The following is a 19,410-nucleotide window of genomic DNA, read 5'->3' on the forward strand; positions in this document are numbered from 1 at the left end:
GATAGCTAGGAACTTTTTCCTAATGTCCAACTAAAAGCTGCCTTGCTGCAGTTTAAGCCCATTGCTTCTTGTTCTAGCCTCAGAGGCAAAGATGAACAAGTTTTCTCTCTCCTCCTTATGACACCCTTTTAGATACCTGAAAACGGCTATCCTGTCCCCCCCACAATCTTCTCTTTTCTAAACTAAACAAACCCAATTCTTTCAGCCTTCCCTCATAGGTCATGTTCTCTAGACCTTTAACTATTCTTGTTGCTCTTCTCAAGACCCTCTCCAATTTCTCCACATCTTTCTTGAAATGTGATGCCCAGAACTGGACACAATACTCCAACCCTTAGATAGCTATTCGGGCGGCTCTGACAGTGTAACCGACCACTCTCCCCTCACCTGGCTGCACCAGAGGAAAGGGGCCAATGCCAAACTGCTGAGCTCTACGACATGGAGGCGGGCCCATGGGAAGGTGTCATGAACAGGAGGAGTGCTGACCAGCACCCGCTGATTAAAGGGTTAATTCAGGTACCCAGCAAAGGTGTCAGCCAGCGGGCCAGGAGAACCAATCGAGACAGAGGGTTGAAATGTGAATTGGATTTAGGTTCCCTGCCTGCTCTCTTTGGCTACGTCCATCCCGCAACCTTTTTCCGCAAAAGCTTGTGCAAATGAAGCACAGAATAGACTATCGCCACGCTTCATTTGCGTAATTAATTAGCAACAGTTGTTGCACGAGACGCTTTTACACAAAAAGGAGCTGTGTAGATGTGAAAACCCCCCCTCTTGCGCAAGAGCCATTCTTCCCGAAAAAATGAGCATTGTGCTAGAGGGTTTTTTGTTTTAATTTGGTTTCCTCAGTTGCTCTGTAACATCAAGGAAACAAGTACTCTTTATCACGTTTCTCTCCTGTTTTGAAACAAAAATCACTTCTTGTAAGGTGAGGATTTGATTCCTGTGTCCTGGAAGGTCTGTCTGTGGATCTGCGAGAGGCAGCCGTGGTGGGCGGGGCTGTGAGAGGCAGATGTAGTAAGCTGAGGGTCAGTGATATGGAGTCAGCAGGCCTAAGGCCTGCAACACGGAAACAGCAACAGGCCTGCAATCTAGTGAGCAAGACTTTGGTTCAGTAACACAGGAGCCAAGAAAGAAGCCCTATTGATAACTGTGGGATTGTGTAAGTTAGGTCGGCCATGGAAGGACACAGGGAGGCACTGGGTACAGACTGTGAGCCAAAGGGGAGTAATGGAACATCTGAATAAGAAATGTCTTGGTACAAAAACTCCCTAAAAATTAATGCACAGACCGACCTAGGTTCAGGACCGGGTCAAAATTGACAGCATGAAGGATAGTAAGTGAGCCCCCCTTCCATACAGTGAGGGGTGGTAACTAGGCAACAGAGGGTGGTAACCTGGTACGTAAAGAAATGATGTAAGTTGTTTGTACCTGTCTATAAAAGGACACCGCAGAGGGTGCTCTCCGGCCGACCTTGGGGGGGGTACACTAGGCGCCTGAACGGCAGGTGTCATTGCCTAAACTTACAGAGTGCACAGTAACTTAACTTTGACTAAGTGCTGTTAATATCTGATATATGGCAATAGGCCTGCCCGGTGTTGGTACCGTGTCAACGCGGGCCATAGTGCCCAGTGGTGTCACATTGTACTGATCTGTGTTACCAACTGGTAGAGCTTCGCATCTGACAAAAACCCCTCTCGACTGATTTCAAACCTTGCCAGCATCTGTCGTTTCCAGGGCCTCTCAGAGATCTCTTGTGTTGACCCAAGTGCACGGGGTCTAACACTCTAGATAAAGGGAGTACCGATTGTTACGCACGCAGCCGTGAGTTTATTATCACCGACGGAGTAGAGGTCCTGTCAGGAGCGCGCCAGGACGACCCTGACCAGACGACGCTGACACTGACAGTCCAGACCACCGAAGGTACCGAGGTACAAAACACCGAGGTAGGACAGCAGACATGGCAGGCTGGGAGGGCTTGGGCCGGGGAAGCCCCAGGCCGTAAGGCCTGAAGGCAGGGTTGCAGAGGTAGCAGGTCCGCACCCTTTGCCAGGGAGGAGTGGCCAGGAGGGACTGCAGTCTACCCAGAAACGGGCCAGAGAGAGGGACTGGCAGCGGCCAGCTGAGGTCTGGAGAGTGCAAGGGAAGTGGGTGTTCCTGGGGGGAGCTGGGTGCTCTCCAGTCCCCACGGCCCAGGGTGGGAGGCTTCAGGAACGTCTGTGAAGTGCCGGGGGATCATGAGCTGGGAGATGTCACCCTCCACCCATCCCCCACACGCATGGTCAGCTGTCTGGCCCAGGACGCCTGGGTTCTTGTGTGGCTCAGGCCGGGAGGGAGCTGGCCAGGGGCTGCAGGAGGGAGCTGCCTGTCCTATGGCCAGAGGCTGCGTTGCCCACGCTCACGGCTGCTCACGGCTTGTGGCAGGATACAGCTGCTGAGAGGTTCCTGAGGAGACAGGCCGGGTGGGTCCCCAGGCAGAGAGCTGCCCCCCCCCCCACCTCCCCGGGGCAGAAGCGTCCCCACGTCGCGCAGGAGCTGCTGTGCCTGGCATTGCTGGGCCTCTGCCCTGCTGAGACAATAGCTTCTGCAGATACAGTCAGCAATGCCTATTAATCCGTTTGTGCCTAACGCGGGATTTGTGTTTTAACACAATACAGCACAAGGCCAGCAATAAGACAAACCCCACAAGACAAACAAACATCAAACACAATCTTTGTCGCGACCGAGGAATTCACAGCAACGCAGGGTCTACAGCAGAGATACATTTATTAGTCCAGCAGTTCAGATAATTCCCCCGCGCCGCATATCCTCCATCCCCGGCCGCGCCCCCGAGGCTGCCCCCAGCCAGAACAAGTACCACTGCCCCTGCCCTGTGCCCCCTGCTGCACCTAACAAAGGTCATTCTGCACCTGAGAGGGAACGTGGCCCCGTAGCGCCGCCCCGAGAGTGGGTTTGACCGATGGGCCGGATCCTAACTGGCTCCCACCCTAACCCCTTTGCGGCGTCGTGCGTGGGAGTCAGCCCTGTCTAAGCGGAGCGCGCCGTGACTGCGGGTCTGTCCCCAGCGACTGGTGTAACGCAGCCAGGCTGGGAGTTGTCCCTCCGACGGGGGGCAGAGTGTCCCATTGGGAAGTGGGTCACAGGACCCCTCTGAGGACTCCTCTCCCGCCCTCCACCAGTCACTGTGGCCCCTGCCCGTAGGACCAGCGAGGGAGGGGACTGCACCACATGGGGGAAGTGCCACGGTCTGGGGCCCTCCCCGCAAGAGGGTCCTGTGACCCCTCCAAGGAGTCTCTCCACCGTCCCCTCCCTACCAGTGAGGGTCACCCCCTCCCCCACGCCAGCTCGGAAGGGAAACGTGCACCAGTCAGAGGGGCAGCCTGAAGGGCCAGGCGCTGAGTTCTGGAAAGACGTCCAGGGAGCGAGACGGGCTCTTCCTCGCACTGTTGCGCTGGGGCGTCCAGGGCGATGGTGCCGGCCGGCTGCTCAGCTCCAGAGATGGAGGCTTCTGGCCTAGGCTGTCGGGCACTGGCTGCTCTGACTGGTGCACGTTTCCCTTCTGAGCTGGCCTGAGGCGGGGAGAGGGGGTGACCCTCACTGGTAGGGAGGGAACGGTGGAGAGACTCCTTGGAGGGGTCACAGGACCCTCTTGCGGGCAGGGCCCCAGACTGCGGCACTTCCCCCATGTGGTGCAGTCCCCTCCCTCGCTGGTCCTACGGGCAGGGGCCACAGTAACTGGTGGAGGGCGGGAGAGGAGTCCTCAGAGGGGTCCCCTGACCCACTTCCAGATGGGTCCCTGCCCCGCACCCGTCACCAATCGGTGAAATCCATTCCCGAGGCAGATTCATGGGGATAAAACCACAAGAGGGTCCAAGACCCCTCCAAGAATTCCCCACGTGGCCTTCTGAGATGGGGGAGGGGTGAAACCCGCCACACTTGGCAGAGGGCTCTGTGGGGTTTCTTGGAGGGTCAGAGGAGTCTCTTGTGGCCGGGGCACCTGACCACAGCACTTCTGTGCTTGGGCAAGTCCCCTCTCTCCAGGGCCTCTACCCGACTGGCAGAGAGCAGTGGGAGGCATGGGCAGCGGGCGAACGGCTGACGAGGGAAGGCAAACCTCAGCCCCGCCCCTTCTTCCTAAGGCTCCGCCCCCCCAAGCCCACCAGGCTACTGCCCCTGCCCTGCCCTGCCCTCTCCTCCCCACACTGGTGGCTGCCCAGCCCCAGATTTCTACCCTCCCACACCAGCCCTCAGGCCGCCCGGTGCCCTGGCATCCCCGCAAGCCCCAGAGCAGCCGGGCAGCCTCAGCTTCCCACCCCAGTCCCAGAATGCTGGGCAGCCCCAGCGCCTCCCCCACCGTGGACCCCAGAACACGCAACCCCAACCCCTCCCCCACCGCGGACCCCAGAACGCGCAACCCCAACCCCTCCCCCACCGCGGACCCCAGAACGCGCAACCCCAACCCCTCCCCCACCGCGGACCCCAGAATGCGCAACCCCAACCCCTCCCCACCGCGGACCCCAGAACGCGCAACCCCAACCCCTCCCCACCGCGGACCCCAGAACGCGCGCAGTCCCAGTGCCCCCCAGGAGAGTGGTCCCACGCTGGTCTTTGTGGGAAGGCAGACGGACGACGAGAGAGACCCACCCAGATGGGCAGAGGCCGGTGGGAAGGGCCCGGAGATGGGTGGGTCTGATGGTGACTCACAAGCCATGTCCTGGGGTGTCGGGCAGGACAAATGTTGGGAAACAAGCAAAAGTCCACGACAGCTGCAAGTCTCTGGGCCAGGAGCGGATCCTCGGTTCTTGTGGACGTGCCGCAGGGCCGGGGAGGGGCTTGGCGTCCTCTGGCCTGTGGGTTGAACGGCTCCTGGTCCCGGTCGCGGCTTGTTCCCCGTTACGTGCAGCTCTGCCTCTTCCGGATCCTTGTGGTGTCCCAGCTGCTTGGTCTCCCGGCCAGGCCGGGGAGCGGTGGGCTCAGCCGGTGTCTGTCAGAGGAGACAGGGCAGGAGCACAGATGAGAAGGACACAATTGTCAAGGGGGAGAATCTGGACCAGGGCAGGTTCCCCTTCCCTCCCCCATTGCCCTTTCCCTGAGAGCCGGCATCCCTGAGAGAGCCAGGCCCCTCCCCCGGCTGATGCTCCCCTGGGGCTGGCGATGGCCGAAGGGAGTCCTGGAGAATCCCCCTCTCTCCGCGCGCTGCTGACGGAGGGGATCCCATGGAGAAGCTGTGGCTGGGGGCTGGGCCATCGCGCATGGAACCCAAAGGCGGGGGGGGGGGTCGTTTGGGGCAGGGCTGTGGTAGGAACAATTTCCCTCAGCTCCAGCCCCCACGCGAGAGGCCCCCGGTGACTCCAGGACGCCGCGTCGCTCCTGCCACCCCTCACGGCCCCTCTCGCCCCACGGAACCTGCCTCCCTGCTCCAAAGAGCTGCTCCCATCTGTGGTACCTACCGTGGCAGGAGGAAGAGTCCTTCTGTGTCGGTGCCGCTCCCAAGTCGTAAGAAGCACCCAACACGCGGTTCGCAATCTTCTGCAGCCATTGCCGATGTTCGTTCAGGATGAGCCACGTGTCCCTGTCCGATTTTAAAGGCTGTTGCTGAAAAGCTGAAACAAAGAGGAAACAGGTTGGAAACCCCACAGAGCTGCTGTAACTGATGCCTGGGAAACCTCTGCTTCCCAATGGCCTTTGCCCCGGGAACATGACAACAACCGTGACTCTGACATTCAGGCGCCGATCTGCAGAAAGGGTTTAGGCTCCTCACTTCTACTGAACCCTTTGTGCATTTGTGCCGCCTTCAGTGCTCCAGAGGTGGCAGGGAAAGGAGTTCCCAGGGGGCCTGGCAGGATACCGTAGGAGCTAAGAATCAATCTCTGGGTGGAGGTCCTTGGGGAGGAGACAATGCAAACTTTTCTGACACAGGGTAAGAATCCTTCTCCTCCTACTAATGCCTCGTCATAGTGAGGGTCCTTTTCCGTTCTGGCCAGCTGTCCTTGAGAGCCTTTCTGTTCTTACCCCCATTTCACGGATGGGGAAGGTGAGGCACAGAGTTGCTCCTGGTGGCTCAAAGCTCCCGACTCCCATTCTTATGTCCTACCAGCAAGACCACTCTTCTCCCTTCGGCACTGTCCTCAGACCCAGAGGGACACTGTGACATCTGTGTTCAGGCCTCCTACTGCCCACAGATGCCCCAACGCCCAGAGGTATTTCCTTACCTTCACACAGGCGGGTGACACCAGCTGCAGTCACTCTTTTCGACAACAGGTCACAGTAATGGTGGATGGTTTCTCCTACACAGACAAGGAATAGAATGGAGCTCACACTGTTTCAGTGTCATCCCTGCAAATTACTAAAGAGTCACCCATTCCCATAAGACAGCCCTTGGGAAATTCAATACAATCCCTCACTGTGATGCAAAAGACAATGGAGAAAGCATCCGACCCCAGGAATCACTGAAAGGCCGATTGGGGAAGGAGATTGAACTCAAAGGGGAGGTGCACACGGTTAAGCCTGCGATTAATCGCCATTGAATTTTTTAATCGTTCCCATATTTCTTCAAACAAGAGTGCAAATCTGAGCAGTAAAACAGAGAACTTTGGAATTCAAAGGGACCTTGAGACGCCATCAGGTCCGGCCCCCTGCCCTCGCAGCAGGACCAAGCACCATCCCTGACAGATTTGCCCCAGATTCCTAAACGGTCCCCTCAAAGACTGACTCATAACCCTGGGTTCAGTTAGACAATGCTCGAAGCACTGAGCTCTCCCTCCACCGTAATGGTCATTGAGAGCTCGGAGCAGCATTTCACGCCGTCCCAGAGGGCACACCGGGTGCAATTCTTTTAGACAACTTGACTTTTAGTCATTTAGGAAAGAGCACGTGATACTCCTTACCTGGGCAAGCTGCAGACCGAGCAGCAGTACGCCAGGGACGGGAGGAACGAAATCACACACCCAAACACAATAGCACTGATATTTTATTCAACTAACTCGTCTATGTTCCATCCATGTTTCACAGCTGCAGTTGCAGCAGGCACCTGAGGTGCTGGCTGATGCTTGTCCTGAAACCCCTTTTTGTTCATGTGCAGATTTTATTAACTCTAACAGCCCTGGAACAGCTCCCGGGGGCTGCTTTGCTTACCGATGAAGAGGGCTGCAGAATGTCTGATGGACTCCTGGGAGCTTTCCAGATACTCTAAGGCCTGGAACAGGAACCTGGGGAAGTTCCTCTTGTAATTCTTCATCTAGGAGCAGAGCAGGAGACATGCTCAGACCAGACAAAGTGATCGACCTACAGCTGACAGGCCAGGGTCGCTGAAGCACAGAGGGAAGCCAGGGCAAGAGCCAGTAGGAGCCCAGATGTCCGGAGTCGGGCCCTTGGGGAAGAGCATTTCCAAGCTGGGCACAGGCAGAGGGGCAGGAGCCCAGGGGCAGGAGGCAGGGGCAGCGCTAAGTTCGGGAGATGGGGGCAGTGGAAAGGGTGGGATTGGAAAACAACTGAGGAAATGCCGAGCCCCTCTGGGGGGGCTGCCTCTGCTCCCTGCGTGACGAGCGGGGGAGAATCCCCCTGGGCACTCGGGGTGGGGGTAGAAAGGTCTCCCTGAGCTCCCCGGTCACCGCTCCCCGGGCCCACAGAATTCACCTACCAGGCACTTCCCGACACCGGGCAAGAGCCGCGAGGAGCCATCCCAGGCCAGGCTGCAGAAGAGACTCTTGAGATGGGCCCAGCCGAGGAACACGGCGCAGCGGAAGAGCGTCGCTTTGCAGCTCTGCAGCACGAGGGGAGAGCGAGAGGGGCCTCGCTGAGAGAGGGAGCGTCTCAGGCGCGTCCCCTCCTCCTTGCCCCATGGGCTCCTGCTCTTCCTGCCTGGGGAGCCTCCTGCCCCTTGTTCTGCAGGGGACGCTGCTCAGGGGGGAGCTGAGCATTGGCTGGCGAGAGCCAGACGGGATCTCCACAGCTCGGCCCTTCTGCGCAGAGACGGCAGCGCCGGGGCTCCGGGATCCCAGAGAGTCAGAGCCAAGGGCCCCCCTCAGGCCTCCCTGCACGTCCCCAATGGCCCTGGCTGGGCAGGGGCTCTGGAGAGGGGTGGGGCCCGGGGAACTCTGGCGCTTTGCTCTCCGGGACATACCGAGGGGGCACTTACCAGGATCACTCTCTGCTCCTCGTCTGCCAGGTGGAGCAGCAGCGGGAGCAGGAAGCGGGTGAGTTCCTGCCGCACGCGGGGTCTGTCCGGGCCCTTCACCCCGCCCAGCATGGTGCCCAGCAGTGAGATGGCGGCTGAGCGGACATTGCCCCTCTCCTGGTAAGGACACACGGGGCGGGGAAGCCCGTGAGAGCCAGGCCGTGTCCCAGGGTCAGGGGCCTGACGGCCGCAAATCGCACACGGCTCCAGCACCCCGACCGGGACCCGCCCTGGCCCGCGGAAGCCGCAACCACCAGGCAGCCCCACAGACACTGTGCACTGGCCAGGGCTCAGACCCAGAGGTCCATGGTGCAATGTGTGTGGAGAGCTTCCTGCACCCAGCCCCCCAGCCGCCTGGAGTCCAGAGAGGGGCCAATCTCTCCATGTTCTTCTCCCCCGTCCGCCCGGCCTGGAGAGACCCAGCCCACCCCTGTGCAGTGCCAGGCAGGGGAGCCACTGAGCATGGGGGGGTGAAGGGTGGAAAGGGGCAAGTTACGAGGAATCTCCATCCTCACCTCATTCCTGCTGCACTTCCTGGGTCCCTCCGTCCCCGTCCCTCTTCCCCATCTCTACCCTCCCTTCCCCTTCCATCGCCCCTTCCCTGCTTCCTTCCCCAGCAAGGCCTGAGCGGGCTGAGGGAAGGCCCAGGTCCCTGGCCACAGAGGCTGCTCTGGCCTCCCCTCCCGGGGCACTGGGACCTGAGGCTCCCGCCTGCCTCCTTGGGGCTCGGGGAGGGGCTGGGCACAGGAGGGTGGGAGGGGAGGCTGCAGCAGGGCTGGGAGCTTGGCGCCCCCATTTCCCAGAAGGGCTAAGCCAGGGAGGGGGCTGAGTAGGAGACTCCCCACCCTTGGCAGGGGCCCCCTTGGGTGCTGCGTGGCTGGCCTGGGGGGCGGGGAGGGGCGGGGCAGGGTCATACCAGGACATCAGGGGAGGGGGAATGTGCTTCTCCGGGGTCCCGGCCTTACGTGGTCAATGAGCGGGCGCAGGCTGACTGCCATGTCCTGGGAGATGGAGCCAAGCCCCTCCCCGGCGAGCAGGTAGATGGCGTCTGCCGCGTCCTTCAGGGCCTCCAGGACAGTCCATGCGTTCCTGGCGCAGAACATGGCGATGGTCCCTGGCAGCTGGGCCCGTAACAACTGCCCCTGCAGGAAGGCAGAAGGCAGCTCACGCCTGGCCTGGGACAGAGCCTGGGCAGGGGCTGGACCATCCCCCCATCGGCCAGCCCCCAGCGGGGGAGAAAGTCGTTCTCCTGCCGCTCTGGCAGGTGCTTGCACCGCTGACCCTTGGGCAGAGTCGCCCTGTCGCCTGCCTGGAGCCGCTCCAGGCCCCGCCCCCCGAGCTCTGACCCCGCCCCCGACTCGTCTGCCCTTGCCGAGCTTGGGCTTGTTATCAGCAGACACTCTCCCCCCATTGCCCTGAGGGATGCCCTGAGTCTCCTTCCCCTCCCCCACTGCCTCCACCGACCATGCTCTGCCCGCACCAGGGAGCAGGGACACCTCACGCCTGGCTTGCTCAGTAACGGCATAGAACAGGGGTTGCAACAGTGATGTGTCTGTTATCTCCCAGTGCAGCAACGTCTCACCTGGGCAAGCCCTGCCCCTCACCTTCTCTGGCTGGAAGATGATACTGCCCAGGCCCTGCAGACAGAGCCTCCGTATCTCCGGATTGGGATCTTTGGTCCATTCCATCAGCTGTTCCTGGAGCTCCGATCTGGTGACTGTGGTGAGGATGGAAGGACTCCGGAGAAACTGGAAAGAGAAAATCAACATCAGCTGCAGGAGCAGAAATCTTCCTCTCGGTCTGTTCGTGCGCCAGCATCTTTGCCAGCTGGTCACTTCCTGCCACACAAAATCTCTGGGGGTAAGGAGCCAGCGGCTGGTGTTTGAGATGGTCCATTCCCAGAAGGGCGACTAATGCACAAGCCCCTAATGAAGCCCAGGGAAAGGGGAATCTCTGGGTATCGCAACGTGTCCTGGAGCGAGCCGTGGCAGAAGAAAATGAAACCCCAGGCAAAGGCCAGGAGAGAGGCCCGGCCTCACGGCGCTGGAGAAACATCTTCTCTTGTCACATGGTCCCACGGAGGAACATCCACCAGGAGCAATCTCACCCTGCCCCCCACCACTCTGCCCGGCCCCACTAGGATCCACGTGGGCAGAAGAGCCGGCTGGCTGTGGCGTTGCCGAGCTGCTGGCGATGGGCCCCGGTGCCTGCCTACCTGCCTGCCTGGGACGGGACTGAGCTGCTCTGCACAAGCCCACATGTGCCTGGCGGCTCCGGAATCTCACCTCGGTGCAGAAAGTCAGGGCGATATTTCTCTGGGGCTGCTCCTCCTGACTCTGCATGACGGCGATGGCCTCTCTGAGCACCGCAGGGAGCTGTGGGGTCTCGTGCTCCACCATGGCCCTGGAACAGGACAGAGAAAATGCCCGGAGTTACCAAGGGGAGAGAGGGCCGGCGGGGGCAGGGGAGGGTCTCCCACTGAGCTCCCATTGCCCAGACTCTACCTTGCGATCAAGCCCACCCCTTGGGAGAAGCGCTGGCGGGAGGCCATCATGTCCCAGCCCTGCTGCAACTGGATACTGGCAAATTCCTTCCAGTATCTGGGCATGGAGAAAAGGGTCTTCACGGCCTCCAGGGAGGTGCTAGAGGCAATAAAAAGTCCGGGTGTCAGAACTCGACCCCAGCCCCACGCAGCGCAAACCGCACAAGGCCTGGGACACCCGGCGTGGTCAGCAGCAGCCGGCCTCCCCCGGGATGGACCCAGCTCCGTGTGAGGGCACGGCCCTGCCCAACGGGCCCTGGCCATGCCACAGACTCATCGAGTTTCTAGCCAGGTGGTTCCCTGGTTGTCCCCGTGGAATCAGCGTCACGGGCCCCTCCTCGTCCTGCCTGCCTGTGACACGGCCCCCCCGCCGGTCTTGTGCACTCTGTGTGCTCTGGCCACGCTGTCCTGGGGTGGGGTCTTGTGGGACAGAGGCCCAGCGGGCTCAACAGGCACGGAGAAAAGCCCTGACCCCTCGGCCGGGAGCACATGGGGACGTGCCGACGTGGCCCCTGGCCTGTGGTCGGAGTCAGAGGAGCAAGTGTGGCTCACACGCACACGGGCGCCCAGCACCGCTCCCTCCACACAGACCTGCCCAGAACTGCCCCTGGGCTGTAGGGACACGCACAGCAGAGGGCCAGGCAGGTCCCACAGGGGCTGAGCCGAACAAATCTGTTCTTCCCCTTCCTTTCCGCCGTTACCTCAAGGGGCTGAGGCGGCTGGATCCCTCCGGGCTGGATGTCTTCTGGGCCCTCCAAGTCCCTGGCAGGCACAGGTCCAGCACGTACTGCACCTGCCTGACGCAGACGAGGAGGAGCTGGGGAAACATTTCGAGGATGGCTTCTCGGTATCCCCAGAGGAAAAAGATCTCGTACAGCGTGTCCATTGCCTGGAGACAGGAGACAGAAATGTCACTGAGCTGTCCCCACCTGCCCATCTGCTCCCATGGCTTTGGCTGTCATCCTGGTTCCATTTTCCATTTCCTTGCGGCTTATGAGGAAGGAGGGTGAGATCCTCTGGGGGGAAGGGAGATGTGATGGCCCCTGAACCGTCTCCTGTTCTTAGAATGGACGCAGATGGGAACCTCCTGGAAAGGGCGGAAGAGTCCGGGTGACGTTATTTCCCGTTCTCTGTCTTCATGGCCTAGCCCCGCCCGTCAGCTTGCCAGACGTGACCGGGGGGGCTTCACTGCCCCTCTGCCACCTGAGTAACTCCAGCGCCACAAGCAGCAGGGAGCCGGGGCAATGCCGGGAGGTCGAAGCGGTGTCGGTGCAGACCCCACGTTGCTCCCAGCGACTGGCTTTCCATCACATCCCGGGTTTCAGGTCCTCGTTTTCGCTCCCCCGTCGTACTAGGCTGCTTGTGCATTCTGGGCTAATGCTCATGAAGAAGGTCCTTGCTGATCTGAAACCAGGATCCCTGGGTCCGGCTCTGGGGTTGACCATCTGTCTGGCTCGTGCCTGTCACTTGCTCCCAGGCCTTCCGAAGGTTGGATCACTCATTTGCTCTTCCACGAAATCCCCCCAAGATCCCAAACTACTTGACCTAGGTCAATGGGAACTTCTGTCGGGTCAGTTCCGATCCTCGTGACCCAGTTGTAGGGACCCCGGCCGTGCTGCTTGTGTCACTCTCTCGGATGCTCCGGCTTCGGGTCTGGCTTCCCTGGCTCCTCTGCCACCATGTAGTTCTCAGTTAGGGAGACAGTTTGGCTACGTCTAGACTACATCCCTTTTTCGTAAAAGGGATGTAAATTAGACGTATCGCAATTGCTAATGAAGTGGGGATTTAACTCTCCCCCGTTTCATTAGCATAAAAATGGCTGCCGCTTTTTTTCCACACGGAGCTTTGTCGGAAAAAAGCGCCAGTCTAGACGCTGATCTTGCGGAAAATAAAGCCCCAGTTTGGAGGAAAGAGACGGCGCAGACAACAAGAGAGGAGCTGGCAGAAAGCAGCTCAGGCGGGGAGTTGAACCCCAGGTGCTCGGCGAGTTTCTACTTGATTCCCCCAGAGCTAGTGGTGCCCCCTCCAATGCTGACAGGGCGCTGGACTGGGACCCGGTGGAGAGGGCGCCCTGGGTCCCCTACCCCTCCGCACCAATCCCACTAGGAGTTATTGCCTCCGGCTGCTAGGCCGCACTGCCCTGTGTGAAGTGAGCTGCAGTGCTGACTTGGATCATCGTGGTGCATGCGGGGTTGACCACGAAGTGAGGGGCCTCAGAGGCCGGACACCCCCTCCGGAGGAGAGCAGGGGGGCTCTCCCCGTGACACGGCTGTGTGCCCAGTGTGCAGTGGGGCCGTGGCCTGACACTAAGAGGGGTTGAAGCCCCCTTTCCCCCCACAGATGCAGCATCCTCCCTGTAGTGGTGACTTCCCCACGGGACAGCTCCAGTGTCACTTACAGCCAGAGACACGCTGCGGCTCCTCTCCTCCCGGTGGCTCTTCCGGAGCGCGTCCAGCAGCTGCTGCAGCACCTGCCGGGGGAGCTGTGGTTCTTCCCCCACGGCCTTCCACAGCTCCCTGGCACCTCTGCAAGGTGAGAAACCAGAATCAGAGCCTCCCTGCTTGGCCCCCTCCTGCCTCCCCAGGGAGAGGCTGGGAAGGGGGCGAGAAAGGGGCTCTCAAAAGAGACCCTGGGGGGCAGGGAAGCTGAGGCAGGAGAGTTCCTTCCACAAGCTCTGCATTTATTCCCTTCCCTTAGCAGCCGTCCCCTCAGGAGCTGGGCCTGGGCATCTTCTCTTAGGAGGCCGGGGCAGCCCTGTGCCCAGCAGGGAGCTGGATCCATCCCTGTCTCCGGCCAGGCCCTTCCTGCGCTCTGCCCTGGCAGGGGTGGGGGAGGGAAATCAGGGACTGAGGCGGTAACAGCCTCTCCCTACCTGTCCCATGGCAGCGCGTGGGCCACACAGGCGGGAACCACGTCCCGGGGGTGGGCGCGAGCCAGCAGGGCGATGGTCCCCAGCGCGGCTCCTCTGGCTCTGGGATCCCCGACGTCGCGCAGCCAGCTGAAAATCTTTCCCACGACGTATCCAATCTGGAGGGAGCCACACAGCTGAGGGGGGATTGATCGAGAGCGGCCTCCTGCCAGGCCGCCCCCCCGGCAGATGGCGCTGGGGGAAGGGCGGGAGCGTCACCGGCGTGGGGCCGAGGGAGAAAAGGCCCCGTTGAGAGGCCTGTCGGGAACGTGACCCCTGAGTCTTTTCCCCAAGAGACCTGCCTGGCGAAGGGCCCAGGGCTCTGCCTGGCTGAGAATTCCCAGCACAGCCAATGCAGCAACGCGGCCGCACGTCCCACGAGGCAGGTTGGTTCTAGGGGCCCTGGACAAGGCCTTCTCCTGGGGTCATTTGCTGACCCTGCCGCTGCCCCCAGCGCAGCCTTGGGAAGTCAACAAGCCGCTCTGGGCTCCAGTTCCCGGGTGTCTCGCGGGTCCAATTCCTGCCTCCCCGGCGGGCGATGGGGCTTAATTGAGCAGGGGAGCGACTGATGCTCAGAGCCTCCTAGAAAGGGGCTGAGCCGACCTGCCCCGCACCCTGACCCTGTGCCCCAGGGCCGGTTTCCTCAGAGCCAGTTCTCCCAGCCCCTGTCTCCACACGCCCTGCCCCTCGCCGGGCATATCTTACTCGCTCCATGCGGGCGCTGTGCTGGGACACGGTGGCTCTCGGCGCCTCCTCTGCCACCTGAAAACTCTCCAGGGTGGGGGCCGTCAGAGCCTTCAAGGCTTCCAGCAGCAGGGCTGTGGGCTGGGCTGAGGCAGGCGGCTCCCCGAGGGTCTGCAATGAACAGGGACAGAGCCTGTTGGGACTGAGCATTTCCACTGGGCAGCTGCCCTGGGACACTCGCTCCCTGGGGGCTGGCAGGGCCTAGTGAGCACGGAGGAGCCACCTGAGACCTTTTGTGGAGCAGCCTCACCCGGTGCCGAGGGTTCTCCCATCTCTCAGCCCTTCCCTGGTCCCCTCTGCCTGAGGAGAGATGGGAGCCTCTCAGTGGGGCAGGGACCCCAAGGGCCACCCCACTTCCTCCATTCCCTGCATCCCCCTCCATAGAGCCCCTTGTCCTAGGCAGGTTTCTCCCCTAAGTGACCGGGGATTTGTGGCTGGTTCTTTGGGACCGGAAAGACCCGTTCAGGGTAGGTGGGATTGGGTTCTAGATCCCCTCACCTGTGTGTTAGGCCCAGGGCTGATTGGGGCACAGAGGGAACTGTGGTGTCTGAGGGGTTTTGCGCGGTCTGACTGGTTTGTGACCTGTTTGGGAAGGTCTCTGGTCTGGGGCTGTAAAGCATCCTTGTGTTGAGCAATTCACCCTGCGCCAACACCCTTAGCAGTGCACAGACCTGGCCCGGTCTGTCACAGTGGGATAGTCGGCAGGATCCTCAGATCTTGGTCAATTAAGCTTTGGATCAGAACCTCAAGCGGTTCTAAATTTTATTTTTGGGTGTAAAGAGTTTGATTGGTTAAAGAGCAGCTGCAATGAGTCAGCAACTACATGAGAGTCTTGACCGAAAGGCTCTAGAAGATTTGTGATTGGAGCCAATCACTGAATTCAGAGAGAAAGCTTTTAAGCCGGAACTGAGGTCTTTGCTAATACGAAATGACCAGCAGGGAAGGGAGCAGTGCCCACCCGGTGCCAGGGATGCTGTTGCAGATGAAATTAGAAAGCAGCAGGCATTGAAGGAATCGAGCTGGAACATGGGAAGGCCCTTGCCGACGTGCGTCGAAAGGCGAGGGAGGCGGATGCCGAAGTGGAGCGAAAGGTGAAGGAGGCAGATGCTGAGAGGGAGCGAAAGGTGAAGGAGGCCAGGGCTCGCTGACAGGACATCGCATTCCATCCTCACTAGGCCCTGCCTCGCCCAGCGCCTAGCAGAGCCTATGGGGCCAAGGGGGAGATGCAGAGGCAGATTCAGGAGGCTGTGGAGAGCATGCTGGCCATGGGCATCCCCTATTGTGATGGTGCCTAAAAAGGACAGGACCACGAGGCTCTGCATGGACTAGAGGGAGCTGAATGCTGTCACGCAGCCTGACTCCTTCCCCACACTCAGAATAGAGGATCTGTTGGACACGCTGCAGGGAGGGGACTGTGTTTATAAGTACTCTGGTCCTGACTAGGGGTACTGGCAGAGTCCCCTAGATGCTGATGCATGGGACAAATCTGCGTTCATAGTGGAGTCGGGCCTGTGTGAGTTCAAGGTGCTGCCCTTTGGCATGCGGAATTCCAGGGCCACCTTCCTGGGGCTGATCACGGAGGTCCTGCAGAGCCCATTCCAGCACTTATTTTGATGACCTGGCCATCTTTAGTAACTCCTGGCGGGATCACCTCAGTCACACAGGGGTGGTGCTGTGGCGGCTCGGGGAAGCCAACCTGATTGTCAAGGTGTCCAAATGCAGGATGGGGGCTGCCAAAGTGACTGTCTAGGGCACAGGGTGGGCAGTGAGTTGGTGCGCCCTGAACCCCTGAGGGTGGAGGCCATTAAGAACTGGCCTATCCCCCAAAGCATAAAGAATGTCTTGGCCAAGGAACCTGTTCTGGCCAGCCCGGATTTCAACATCCGACATCGGGCTGGGGGCGGTGCTGATGCAGGATGGGGTAGGTGACAAAAGGCACCTCGTGACCTTCCTCAGCAAAAAGCTGTGCCCCCCGGAGAAGCATTATGCTACAATTGAGAAGGAGTGTTGTGCCATCATGTGGGCTGTCAAGGAGCTCAAACCCTATCTGGACAACAGGAGGTTCACTGTGCTGAGCAGCCATGCCTCGCTGGCTTGCCTGCAGAAGGCCAACGGCACCAACTCCAGGTTGCTCCACTGGAGTCTGGTCCTTCAGCAGTACGACACGGACATAGTCCACGTAAACGGGAAGGAGAATACTGTGGCAGATGCCTTGTCTAAGGCGGGGGGACCCATGTGATGCCCTCACTGATGTTACTGGCATCACTTCCTGCATCAGTTTTGTGTTGGGGGTGTCACGTTACTGGATTTTAAGGGGATCAGACAGGTCACTGTTGCACCCAAGGGCGGGGGGGAGGGGTTGTCCCAAAGTCTGTACCAAGGAGGCCATGTGAGATGTCAAATGAAAGCTTGTGCTCTACTTATTGTGTGTGTGTTATTCATCTACTTGTGTGATATCTGTAAGTGGATTTATAAATATGTAACCTGTGTTGATGCCGGAAGATTCTCTGTCTGAGAAAGAACAGTGGGCCAGAAATGGTCAGTTAGTGACTATGCTAATTAGCAAGTCTCCAGGGATAAGGCTCTCAGAGAGGCTAATACACACCTGAGGAATGTGTCTGCAAACCAGCCAATATCATGACTGCTGACGTGGGACACAGGGATAGGTCACTGGGCCATGTGACATGCTCCAGCTTGGAAGAGACCAGGAATGGATATAAAGTGCTATGAGGCAGACTCCATCTTGCCTTCAGTTCTGCTACTAATTCCAGATGCAGCCTTGCGAGGAACAGCGCTCTGGGAAAATCATTGGCCCATCCTGACATAGGATGTACTCCAGAGACTTTTAAGATAGCAGTTTGTAACATCTCTACTAAGAGCCTGTGTCGAGAACTTGGTGATTCAGTGCATGTCATGTATTCTCCTTCACAGCCTTACGCTCGTGCTTTAGATTCTAAAGGATTGGCCCAGTGCGATCTTGTGGGTAGATCCAAAGTTTAAATTGACTGGGGATTTGTGGCTGGTTCCTTGAGAGAGGAAGACCCATTCAGGGTAGGTGGGATTGGATACTGTAACCCCTCACCTGTGTGTTAGGCCTGGTGCTCATTGGGGCACTGAGGGGTTTTGTACAGTGTGACCAGTTTGTGACCTGTTTGGGAAGGTCTCTGGTCTGGGGTTGTAAAGAACATAAGAACATATAAGAACATAAGAACGGCCGTACTGGGTCAGACCAAAGGTCCATCTAGCCCGGTATCCTGTCTGCCAACAGTGGCCAGCACCAGGTGCCCCAGAGAGGGTGGACCGAAGACAATGATCAAGCGATTTGTCTCATGCCATCCTTCTCCAGCCTCTGACAAATAGAGGCCAGGGACACCAATTCTATCCCCTGGCTAATAGCCTTTTATGGACCTAACCTCCATTAAATTATCTAGCTTCTCTTTAAACTCTGTTATAGTCCTAGCCTTCACAGCCTCCTCTGGCAAGGAGTTCCACAGGTTGACTACGTGCTGTGTGAAGAACTTTCTTTTATTAGTTTTAAACCTGCTACCCATTAATTTCATTTGCTGTCCTCTAGGTCTTCTATTACGGGAACTAATAAATAACTTTCCTTTATCGGCCCTCTCCACACCACTCATCATTTTATATACCTCTATCATATCCTCCCTCAGTCTCCTCTTTTCCAAACTGAAAAGTCCCAGTCGCTTTAACCTCTCCTCACATGGTACCTGTTCCAAACCCCTAATCATTTTAGTTGCCCTTTTCTGAACCCTTTCCAAGGCCAAAATATCTTTCTGGAGGTGAGGAGACCACATCTGTACACAGTATTCAAGATGTGGGCGTGCCATAGTTTTATACAGGGGCAGTAAGATATTCTGTGTCTTATTTTCTATCCCTTTCTTAATAATTCCTAGCCTCCTATTTGCCTTTTTGACCGCCGCTGCACTCTGTGTGGAAGTTTTCAGAGAACTGTCCACGATAACTCCAAGATCTCTTTCCTGATTTGTCATAGCCAAATTAGCCCCCATCATACTGTACCTTTAGTTGGGGTTATTTTTGTATCATCCACAAACTTTACGACCTCACTGCTTACCCCTTTCTCCAGATCATTTATGAATAAGTTGAAAAGGATTGGTCCCAGGATTGACCCTTGGGGGACACCACTAGTTACCCTAATATATAAAAGAGCCTTTGGTGAGGGACCTTGTCAAAGGCTTTCTGAAAATCTAAGTATACTATATCTACTGAATCCCCCTTGTCTGCATGTTTGTTAACCCCTTCAAAGAACTCTAAGGGTATGTCTACACTACCCCGCTAGTTGGAACTAGCGGGGTAATGTAGGCATACCGCACTTGCAAATGAAGCCCGGGATCTGAATTTCCCGGGCTTCATTTGCATAAGCCGGGCGCCGACATTTTTAAATCCCGGCTAGTTCGAACCCCGTGCCGCGCGGCTACACGCGGCACAGAGTAGCTAGTTCGGATTAGGCTTCCTAATCTGAACTAGCTGTACTCCTCAGTCCAGCGGCTCTAGCAGCCACGATGTCTGCGCGGAAAGGACTGAGAGCGGGGCCCACCCGGAAACCCCCTCTGCCTTCCCCACCCGGCAGCGTGTGGCGCCGCCTCCCCACTGGCAGGAACCATGCGCAGGGCAGGAAGTAGCTGAGACTGAAGGAGTGAGTCTCCCTGCCGACGAGAACCCCAGACCGAGGGCTCCGGGCCAGTCCCCAGTGCCAGGCCCATTCTGCTTCTGCTGCTCACAGGCAGGTGTGATGTTGGTGCTGGAAGTTACCACCCGGGCGCTACGCTTGTATTTCAAACGTGGGCTACTGGGAGAGCTCAGCTGGAGGCTTGGCCAACCCCCGTGACAGGGTCTTTCATAATCAGGACAGGAACATCCGGTGACTAAGACGTGAACTAATGTCTCCTGTTCCTAGCCCGGTATGGGGTGGTCAGCCAATAACAACGCAGGTAGGAATTTTCTTCCAAGTTTCTTCCAAGTACCGACCAGTTTCTTCCAAGTATCAAGGGAGACAGGAAACGCTCCGCT

Source organism: Pelodiscus sinensis, chromosome 12, assembly GCF_052426305.1.
Source record: "Pelodiscus sinensis isolate ZL-2025 chromosome 12, ASM5242630v1, whole genome shotgun sequence".
NCBI lineage: Eukaryota > Metazoa > Chordata > Testudines > Trionychidae > Pelodiscus > Pelodiscus sinensis.